The following is a 10,884-nucleotide window of genomic DNA, read 5'->3' as shown; positions in this document are numbered from 1 at the left end:
GAAGGGTGTGGTTTAGGGTAGAGGGCAGAGTGAGAAGCCCTGGGAAGGAGCCACAGGTACTGAGTGAGACTTGTTCCACATTACTTTAAGACCTAAAAACAACCTTGTGTGATTCTAGCTCCCAGGGATCTGATACTCTCTTCGGGACTCTGAAAGCACCTGAACTCATGAGCACATGAACCTGAAGATAGACAAGACATGTCCATGGCATCTCCCTCATATTAAATGGGGATGTGGTCAGATTATAATTGGGTGCTTCTTTGTAGCCCCCTTTCACAAAAATGGTGCCGCCGCTGCCTCCTCCTCTTCTTCCTCCTCCTCCTCCTCTTCCTCCTCCTTCTTTTTGTTCATCTTCTCAAAGATCTTCTTGGTTCTGTGCTTCCTAATTTAATGATTCTCAACCGTCAAGGGAATCACTTTGTAAATTACTAGTGCCTGGCTCCCAATTCCAGATTGTATCATTTAATTGGCATGAAGAGCACCCCAGGCATGAGAGGCATTTTTCTAAATTAATCTTTTTGTATTGTGACATTTGTATGTTCACATGTGGCTATAAAAATAATACCAAGAGACTGATTGTACACTTTATTCAAGGTCCTGTAGAATCGGGAGTGAGGCAAGGATGTCTGCTCTCAGTGCTGTTGTTCAATAGAGTGTTCGAAGTCTTAGTTAAAGCAATACAAAAAAGATTAGAAGAATAAAACAGTACAATAAAAATAATCAAAATATCTCCTTCTGCAAATGTCATGAGATCTTCAAAGATCCTCAAGACTCAACCCAAAAGCCCTTAGACATGGTACACACTTCCAACAAAATCAACCTACAAAAACCTGTAGCTTGTTCTCCGATAACAAACATGATGAGAAAGAAAGGGGAAAATTCTCTTCAAAATACTATCTAAAAGTGAATGCCAAGAAATAAGCCTACATGGTGAAAGACCTGTACAAGGGTTACTTTACGACACTGAAGAGGACACCAAGAGATGGAAAGACTACCCATGCTCATGGATTAGCTTAATTAATGCTATGAAAACGGCTATATTAGGGGAAAATCATCTATATACTCAATAAAATCCAAATGATGCTTTTCACAGAGCTAGAAAATGTAGTCATCAACTTCATATGGAAAGGCTCTGGGACCATCACAGGCAAGGGTGTGGAAAGATGGTAAGGGTCAGAGATAGAAGAAGACTAGACTGAAAAGCCACTGTACTCATGAACACACAGCAGCTGTGGTTGCCTGCACTGGATCAGTCTCATCCATATTCCAACATGGTGGGGACCTCCAGCCCCAACTAAAGAGCTTAGTGCTCCTGGGAGTTGATGGCTTCTCAGAAAGCTAATAATCTCTCCCATGGCCCTCAAATACAAATGTATCAAGTAATTTCATGTAGACCTGCAAACTCTGAAACTGGTAGATAAAAATCATAAGTAAAATAAGTTCAAGATATAGGCGTGGTCAGAGCTGCCTGAGAAGGGGGAAAGAGATCCATTCCAAGAACTGGGAATAGGACATCGTGAAATGTTAAATTTTCTATACAGCAAAGGAAGCAATCAGCATAGGGAAGAAACATCCAGTACAATGGAAGGAAAGTCTGCCCTGGTGAGGTTGGTTGGTTGGTTGGTTTTGGTTTTTTGCTTTGTTTTGTTTTGTTGGGGTTTTTTTGTTGTTGTTGTTGTTTTTGGTTTTTTGAGATAGGGTTTCTCGGTGTAGCCCTGGCTGTCCTGGAACTCACTCTGTAGTCCAGGCTGACCTCGAACTCATAGATTGCCTGCCTCTGCCTCCCAAATCCTGGTATTAAAGGTGTGTATTAAGGAATTCCCACCACTGGAGAGAATCTGGGGGGAAAGAGGTAAAGAAGAAAAGGGGGGAGGATGAGGAAGAGAAGGAGGATCAGGGGGAGGACGTGGAGGATAAAGAGGAGGGGGGATAGAATGTGGGGAAGGAGCAGGGGTTGGAAAAAGAGGAGGAGAAAGAAGAGGAGAAGGAGGAGGGGAGTCAGGTCCTTTGTTACAGAGGTCTATGTGTAAGGACAAAGCAGAGACTTCATCAGCCTTTTTAGAAGCAGACCTTTCTCTCCCTCCTCCTGTATCTGAGATATGCCCCCCCCACCTTCCCACTCTGTGCAAGACAACACCCACTGCTATATCAAGGGGACACATGGTGGTCAAGGCAGGCCATCCTGGAGTGGGAAACAGTGGGAAAGTTGCTATCAGGACAATACTCATTGAGTACTGGTCTTTCTCCTGTCCATCTTCCATGGTTCAATTTTCATGAAATTTCTTGGTGTTTCATAAGTGCATCAAGTAGGGACAATGACGGTACATAGTCTCACTCAGTATTACCACAGGACCACAACTCCTTACAGTCCATCTTCTTTCTTGGCACTGTTATTTTAATTAAAAAAAAAAAACATTTATGCGTGCAAGTGTTTTGGCTGATGTGTGTGTACCAGTTGTGTGCCTGCTACCCATGAAGGCCAGAAGTGGGCATCATCAGATGCCCTAAAACCAGAGTTACAGACGTCTTTTGTAGTTATCACCCAAAGAGGATGAACCCCGAGTTTCAAAGAGCTGCTGTCCGCTTTGCCTCAGTGGTCCACACATAAATTACTGGATCCACTTACAGTCTGCATGCTAGAAAGCCCCAAGAATTTGAACAGCAGGCTCTTTTATTTCTGTCTCCTCAGTACTAAGTGGCTCTGATGTGTGACTGCATCCAAACGTAGCCAGCGACTCCAACACAAAATAGACTCTAGGACCTTTCCATTCTCGAGTCTGGTTTTGATGAGGACCTCAGGGACCAATGGGAACATTGTTTGTACATGAGATTCCCGGGAGAGAAGGGCCTGCTGAGTCCTGATATAAAACACCCCAAAGTGATCATTCCCTTTTGATTGCTTTGAGGGGGGAGGATGGGTTTTGAACAAAGATGCTGATAAAGACAAAATTCTCATCGAGAGCTAAACAAGATCCCTGACACGGAGGGAACACGAGCTGCTGAGAACCACATCCAGTTGTCTTTGCGCCGAGGCTCCATCAATGCACAAGGCACGAAGCCAAGCAGGGTGTTCCCTCTTCTAAACATGTCGGGATGTGACCCCTTCTAAAGACACTTTCCCCATAAACAACCAGCTTCCTACCTTTAGTCATCAGACACCGCTGTGTCTGAGTCTGACTTTCACTGTTTCTTTGGTTCCCCTGGGCAATTCAGCCTCTTGAATAGCATGTTCTGTCTTGGATTATCGCAAAGCTGAGTTGTGTCAATCAATACTGAGTGTTCTCTGTTCTCTTTGAAGCTACACAGAGAAGCCAAAACCCTCCATGAGTCGAATGTAGGCCCCAGGAGCTCCAGGGAAGCAGCCAGACACGTCTGACACAATAGTGTCTGTTTCAACACTTCGTGTCTTTTACTGCAATACGCAACTTGTTTCAGTTAGAATTTTCAGTGGAAAGGAGTTAGTTTGGCCACTGAATCTGTCTTGGTGTCGCGGCAGCCCACTATGGTTCATTCTGTGAGTAGAGCTCTAGGATAGCTTTGGTCCTCTGAAGACCTGGCTCTTTCAGGACCCCATGCTTTGTTTCTGGCGGTTCACTGAGAATGGTCGTTCTTTCCTCTGTGTATGGATTCAGCGAATGGGGAAGGGAATGGATGGCACTGTCTATGGGTTGGTTGGTTGGATTGTTTTGCTTTTCATTTCTTCTATTTTTTTCTCCACTCCAAAAATATGGAAGGAGGATTATAATCCTCCTTCCTCCTAAATTCATCTTTACTAAAAGAACTCTAAGTTACCTTTCTTTACAAAAACAAGACAAAAACAAACAAAAAACAAAAACAAGCAAAAAATCCCCACAAATCTCTGCTTAAAATAATTGTACAGGTAAAGTCTGTATCGGAAAATTAGATAAGAGATAAAGAAAAAGAGAGTGAAACATCCAAAAAAACATTTTTTTTTCCTCCAATGCTGGGCATTCACCTGGAGTCCCAGCATCCTGCTGTTACCCTAGCAACCAGTTGAAATGTTTTCTCCAAAGTGTCTAGATAAGTCTAGATAAGTTAAGAAAGTTTTCTCACAGCCAGGCAGTGGTGGCACATGCCTTTAATCCCAGAGAGACAGGGGATGGGGGGTGGGGGAGAGGAAGAGAGGGAGGGGGAGGGGAAGAGAGAATATATGTTGCAGACTGCGTTAAACCTCATGAACTTCTGTCTCAGCCTCCTGAGGACCGGGACTACAGGCCTGCACCACCATTCCAGGATAAATCAAATGCTTTTTAAAACATAACTCACAGAACCCTCCAGGAAGCCAGGCCTTGCAAATGTTTGCTCTTTCTTCAGCAGCTTCTACCCAGTCTCAATCTTTGGGTTTCTTGACCCGTGAGAATTTGTGGCTGACCTTGGACTGCTCTTCATCCCCCAAAAGCAGTTGCTGGCCAAGCAAGAGCAATCACTCCCATTCTGCGTAGCGCTCCTTGATGCGAGAGGCTCCCTTCCCACCAACGGTCTAAACCCCTCCCAACTTCCCTTTTTGGGCGATGTAGCACATATAAACTTCAGTCTGCAAACACAAATTTAATATTCCTTATTTTCTAATATCCTAACTTATTTTCTTCTTCAGGTCTCCACATCACCCAGTAACAAGAGATTAATGCCTCCCTGTGGAATTTAGACACACACACTTACACTGCCCCTGTGCTGCGTCACTTCTTCTGAGTCAACGCCCCTCCCCCAGACATGCGCAGTCTTCTCCCCTTTATATTTGGACTGTTCTCGTGACTACTAAGTCATTCTGGGCCTGAGAGTCCCATTTCCACCTCACTCTCCCCTTCAGGTTTTACTTTCTTTGAGGCACTTAAGATATATCTCTGTTCCCACACAATGCTGGGGAGAGTATTTGTTAATGAAGTGAAGAAGGAATCTCTTATGTGTGCATAGACGTTCACCTGGCAAAAAAGCCAATTGGTCTATAGCAGGAAATGGAAGGTAGGACATCTGGCAAGGACAAAGAATTCTCAGGAACCGGGAGAATTGGCCCCAGGACTTGAATGCCAATTATGTTTTAAAACTTAGATTAGAGCCGGGCATCATGGCACAGGCCTTGAATCCCAGCACTCGGGAGGCAGAGGCAGGCAGATTTCTGAGTTCAAGGCCAGCCTGGTCCACAAAGTGAGTTCCAGGACAGCCAGGACTATACAGAGAAACCCTGTCTCGAAAAACCAAAACCAAAACCAAACAAACAAAAACAAAAACAAAAAAACCTAGATTAGAATAAATGGGTTATTAGTTGTGATCTAAACAGGGAAACAGTCAAAGCTTATGGCCAAGGTATTTGTAACTATAATTGAGTCTTAGACACTATATCTGGGTATGAGAATTTTTATTGCCCTCGTTTTTAAGCTCATTGCAGAGATGCTCCTCCATTCCAGTTGTCTAAGTACTCTCTCCCTCTATTGTCCCCCTATCTGATCACTCCTGTTCCCATCCCATCCCTACTCATTCCCTTCCCTGCATCTACCCATGAACTCTATTTTATTTCCCCTTCTCTGTAGGATTAACATCTCTCCCAAGAGCCCTCCTTAGCTTCTTTGGGCTTGTGGATTGTAGCATGGTTATATCCTTTACTTTAAGGCTAACACACACTTATAAGTGAGTACATATCATGTTTGACTTTCTGGGTCAGGGTTACCTCACTCAGGATGATCTTTTCTAGTTCCATCCATTAGAGATGAGATCTCTCTGTGGAGAATTTTCTGTTTAGAACTCATTTTTAAATTGGGTTATTTAGAATGGCGATGTCTAGTTTCTTGAATTCCTCATATGTTTTAGATATCATCCCTCTATCCAATGTGGTGTTGTCAGGACCCCTTCTTATTGTGACCACCCAGCTGAGAATTGCTATTATGAAGAAAACATCTCCTTGATGAATTTTTCCTTTGTTGAATATAAAGTGTCCTTCCCAAGCTCTTTTGATTTTGGCTCAAAATCTGTTTTGTTAGATACTAGACTACACCAGCTTGTTCCTTGGTCTGCTTGCTTGGAAAATCTTTTTCCAACCCTTTACCATGAGACAATGTCTATCTTTGATATTGAGGTATGCAGCAGAAGAAAAGCTCCTCCTTTCACAGCTCCGCTGTTCGCCTGTGTCTTTTTATTGGGGAATTGAATCCATTGCTATTGGGAGATATTAAGGACGAATGATTGCTAATTCCTGTTATTTTGTTGGTTGTGGTGGTGGTGGTAGTGGTGGTCTGTGTTTCCCTTCTTCCTATTTATTTATTCCCTGTGTTTTCATGGATGCAGTTAACCTCCTTGGGTTGGAGTTTTACTTCTAGTACCTTCTATAGGGCTGGATTTGTGTACAGATACTGTTCACATTTTACTTTCTTATCTTGTTTTCTCAGTCTATGGTGATTGAAATTTTTGTGAGGTATAGTAGTCTGGGCTGGCATCTGTAGTCTCTTAGAGTCTGAAGACATCTGTCCAGACCTTTTTAAAGAGTTTCTATTGAAAAGTGGGGTATAACTCTAGCAGGTCTGCCTTAGCCTTTTTTTTTTCATTGCAGCTTTTTATTAAAAGCTCTCTCTCTCTCTCTCTCTCTCTCTCTCTCTCTCTCTCTCTCTCTCTCTCTCCCTCCCTCCCTCCCTCTCTCCGTCCCTCTCTCTGTTTTTATTCTGTATGTTTAGTGTTCGGATTATATGGGGGAGGGGTGTTCTTTTCCGGTCCAATCTATTTGCTGTTCTCTAAGCTTCTTGTACATGCCCTTCTTCTTTTTTTTTTTTTGTTTATTTTTTTTAAAGATTTATTTATTTATTATATGTAAGTACACTGTAGCTGTCTTCAGACACTCCAGAAGAGGGAGTCAGATCTCGTTACGGATGGTTGTGAGCCACCATGTGGTTGCTGGGATTTGAACTCCTGACCTTCGGAAGAGCAGTCGGGTGCTCTTACCCACTGAGCCATCTCACCAGCCCCCATGCCCTTCTTAAGGTTAGGAAATTTTTCTTTTATGATTTTGTTGAAATTATGTTCTGGGCCTTCGAGCTGGGACTCTTCTTCTTTTCCTAGTATTCTAGATTTGGGCTTTTCAGAGTGTCCCAGATTTCCTGGATGTTTTGTGTCGGGAATTTTTTATATTTAACGTTTGTTTTTGTTTTTGTTTTTTGACTGATATATCAGCTTCTCCTATTGTAGTGCCAGGGAAGTGTAGGGATCCTTTCCAAAATCAGACAGGGGCCAACCTGATGCGTCTCACAGAGGGTCTTCATTCTATTCAAACTGGCACGTCCCACCCTCACCCCCAGTGCACTGGCATCATGCAGGACGTTTTTAGTGGTGGTGGAATCCCCAAATATCTATGGGGCAAGGCTTTATAGTAAGCAGCAAGTGTGGTGGGTGGTGGTGGTAAGAGTGCAAAGATCTAGATGGGAAGCTACTGCGGCCTGGTGTTAGGAATCATATCAGAAACTTAACTCTTAGCTCTCCTCTTCATTGGTGATCATTAGGGTTGTAACCTGGGGGTGCAGATCTGTTGGGGTCATAATCTGGAGATGCTGGTCTTGTTCAAGGTGTAACCTAGAGATTTTGGTCTTGTTGGGGATTGGCCTAGAGACTGGAGCTAGGCTTGGATTTTGTTGGGGGACAGCTTGGAAACTAGATACCATCCTGTTAGTTTACCTGAGTTCAAACAGGTCGGATCCTCTAAAATGAAGTTGGAATTTAAAAGATCTGGCTTCTCATTATCACATCTCCTGTGCCCGAGATTCTCTCTTCTGTGTCTTATAATATTCTGTTGGTGATGCTTCTGTCTGTAGTTACTGTTCACTTACCTAGATTTTTTTTTTATCTCCAGGATTCTCTCAGTTTGTGTTTTATTGATGCTTCTGTGTCCATTCATTTCTTTCACCTGTTTGTTTTTCCTGGCTTTTTAAAAAAAGGGATTTATCCATTGCCTCTCATTACTTGTGATTTCCTAGGTTTCTAAAGGGGATTTCTTCATTTCTGCTTTAAAGACCTCTATCATCAGAGGCCTAGGAGCCAAACAGGACTGGGGGAAAAGTCAGTGAAGCTATTCCTAGTGATACTCAGCTCTGCTCACAGACATAATCGTCATCAGAGAGGCTTTATCAAGCAACTGATGGGAGCAGATGCAGAGACTCACGGACAAACATTAGGCAGAATTCAGGGGATCCTGAGGAAGAGAGGGAAGAAAGATTATAGGAGCCAGAGGGCTCGAGGATACCCTAAGAAAACCCACAGAATCAACTAAGCAGGGCTTGTAGGGGTTCACAGAGACTGAACTGAAAATCAAACTTCATATTTGGGTCTGATCTAGGTCCTCTGCATATATGTTATGAATATGTAGAAGCTTGGTGTTTTTGTAGGACTCCTAACAGTGGGATTGAGGACAGTCTCTGACTTTATTGCCTGCTTTGGGGACTCTTTTCCTCCTATTGGGATGCTCCATCCACTCTTAATAAAAGGGGATGTACCTAAGCTTGTTACAACTTGATAAGCTACATTTGGTTGACATCCCTGGGAGCGTTCCCTTTTCTGAAGGAAAACCAGAGAGAAGCAGATTCAGTGGGAGGATTGGGGTAGAGGGAAGGCTCCGAGAAGAGAGGAGACTGTGGTCAGGACATAATATATGAGAGAAGAATTAAAAAAGAAGGAAAGAAAACAAACATTGCTAAGGATGTGGGGAAAAAAAGGAGTACTATTCACTGCTGTTGGGAATGTGAGTCTGTTTAGTTATAGAAATCATATATTTTTTAAAAAATACATAAATGCTGTACCCAGATATATCATTCCTGGATGGGAGTTGAAGTCAACACACCACAGAGATATTAGCACATTGCTTACCACTGCTGCACTACTCCCAACTAGGGATGAAATGAAATCCATCCATCCTAGATATCCATCAATACAGGAATACATAAGGGAGCTGTGCATGCAAGTACACATGCTCCTCTCTCTCTCTCTCTCTCTCTCTCTCTCTCTCACACACACACACAGACACACACACACACACACAGACACACACACACACACAGAGACACACACACACACACAGACACGCACACACACACAGACACACACACACACACACACACACAGACACACACACAGACACACACACAGGAATTTTATGTGGCTATATTTGAAACCATAACCCTTGCATAAAAATGGACACAATTAAAATCCATGATGCTAAATGAAATTTGCCAGACTTGGAAAGACAAATATCATAGTATCCATTGTATGTGAAACCTAGATTTCAAATTGTGTGTGTGTGTGTGTGTCTGTGTGTGTGTCTGTGTGTGTCTGTGTGTTCATGAACAGAGGGGTGAGGAGATGGTATGAGGTTGTAAAAGGATCATGACCTTAAGGGAGGGAAGAAATAGAGGGTAATGAAGTACAGTGATAAGAAGCTGGAGTCAGACTTGTAAATAGTTGTTTTGCTGACTGGACATGGTGTGAAGCTGACTTCTAAGTAGTTATGTTTATAACCATAAATTGGTGCTGTCCTTGGTTTTCTTTAGCAAAGCTTCTGTTTGGAGCGTGCCGCAGTTAATGCTCAGACCCTTGACTTGTCAGGGTGCTCAGAATAAGTGACCACTGAGTGTTTGCCCTAAACAGTATATTTGTATCACAGCTGCCCTCCTCCGGGACTCAGGGAACACAGCAGGAGAGAGAGAAGTAATGGAAGAGCCAGACAGTTGAAAGGAGTGCTCTCAAGAGCTGTCATTTGAGCAGAACATGGAATTTGCTCCCATGAGCTTACTGCAGATGGGCATAAGATGGGGCCTATGATCATTAAATCCTGTATGGGGAAGGATTCATCAGGCCCCACCACTTCTGAGGAGCTACTGGCTGTTCTTAATGGTTGCTGGGAGAGAAAGAATCATTTTCTTCAGTGATGCAGCCGCTGTTAAGTTGCCCATACTCCAGCCATAGTCACACATGCAGGCAAAACATATTTATATTTTTTCATAAATAAAATAAAGATTTGTTTCTGCTGGGTATGGTGCTGCATGCTTTTCATTTCAACACTTAGCAAGCAGAGGCAGGTAAATCTTTGTGAATTTGAAGCCAGCCTGGTTTATACGGAAAGCTCCCGGCCAGACAGCTATGTAGTGAGATCCTGTCTTAAGTCAGTTGTTACATGATATCCAAGAGTTTATGACGAATAGGTTTTAGGGTAGGCAATAGAGAATACAGTCTGAAGTGACTTAATCTTTTTTTTTGTTTTTAGTAATTTATTGGCTTTTTATAATAATAAAAAAAACCCCTAAAGATAGCTTAGAAACAGCTGTTCAGAAGAAAACCCAGTTGTTCATTTAGTTATTTGCTGTTCTCTAAGCCGCCTGCATTGCCATTTCTGCATGGATACAAGATACAGCTCCTGTCCAGCCGAACACATCTCTATGCTTTAAGCGGGGATGAGAGGACAGACTCTGACACCCCAGCAATGCCACACATGTGAGACTGATGGGCACACACTTTCTTTCCTCGGTTAATGTATCTATCCCTGAAGCAATTACCACCTCCAGGAGAAATTAGTCATGGGAGGCAAGGCAAGGTCTCATCAACTCCATAGAAACCACAGGGGCGGAGAGTAGGGGAAGGATGGTTGTGGCCAGACAGAGAAGGCTGTCACTAGGAATGAGGTGGAAGAATAAGGGCTGGCCAAGAAGTCCCACACGTTCACCCCAAGGACCTCAGCTCCAGTTCCTTGCAGCTCTGTGAGGTCCCCATAGCCTAAGTGCTGGGGAGAAGCCAAGTTCCTGAGACTCCTTCCAGACGAGCCAGCACCGGGATAGATGAAGGCATCCTGCTTCTGCTTAGGAAGACTACACCCACCCTCTCCAGCAGCCCTGGGAAAGGTTG

Source organism: Mus caroli, unplaced genomic scaffold, assembly GCF_978045245.1.
Source record: "Mus caroli unplaced genomic scaffold, Mus_caroli_1 scaffold_1, whole genome shotgun sequence".
In the NCBI taxonomy this organism is placed as follows: domain Eukaryota; kingdom Metazoa; phylum Chordata; class Mammalia; order Rodentia; family Muridae; genus Mus; species Mus caroli.
The sequence above is the reverse complement of the archived record's forward strand: the minus strand, read 5'-3'. Positions refer to the sequence as shown.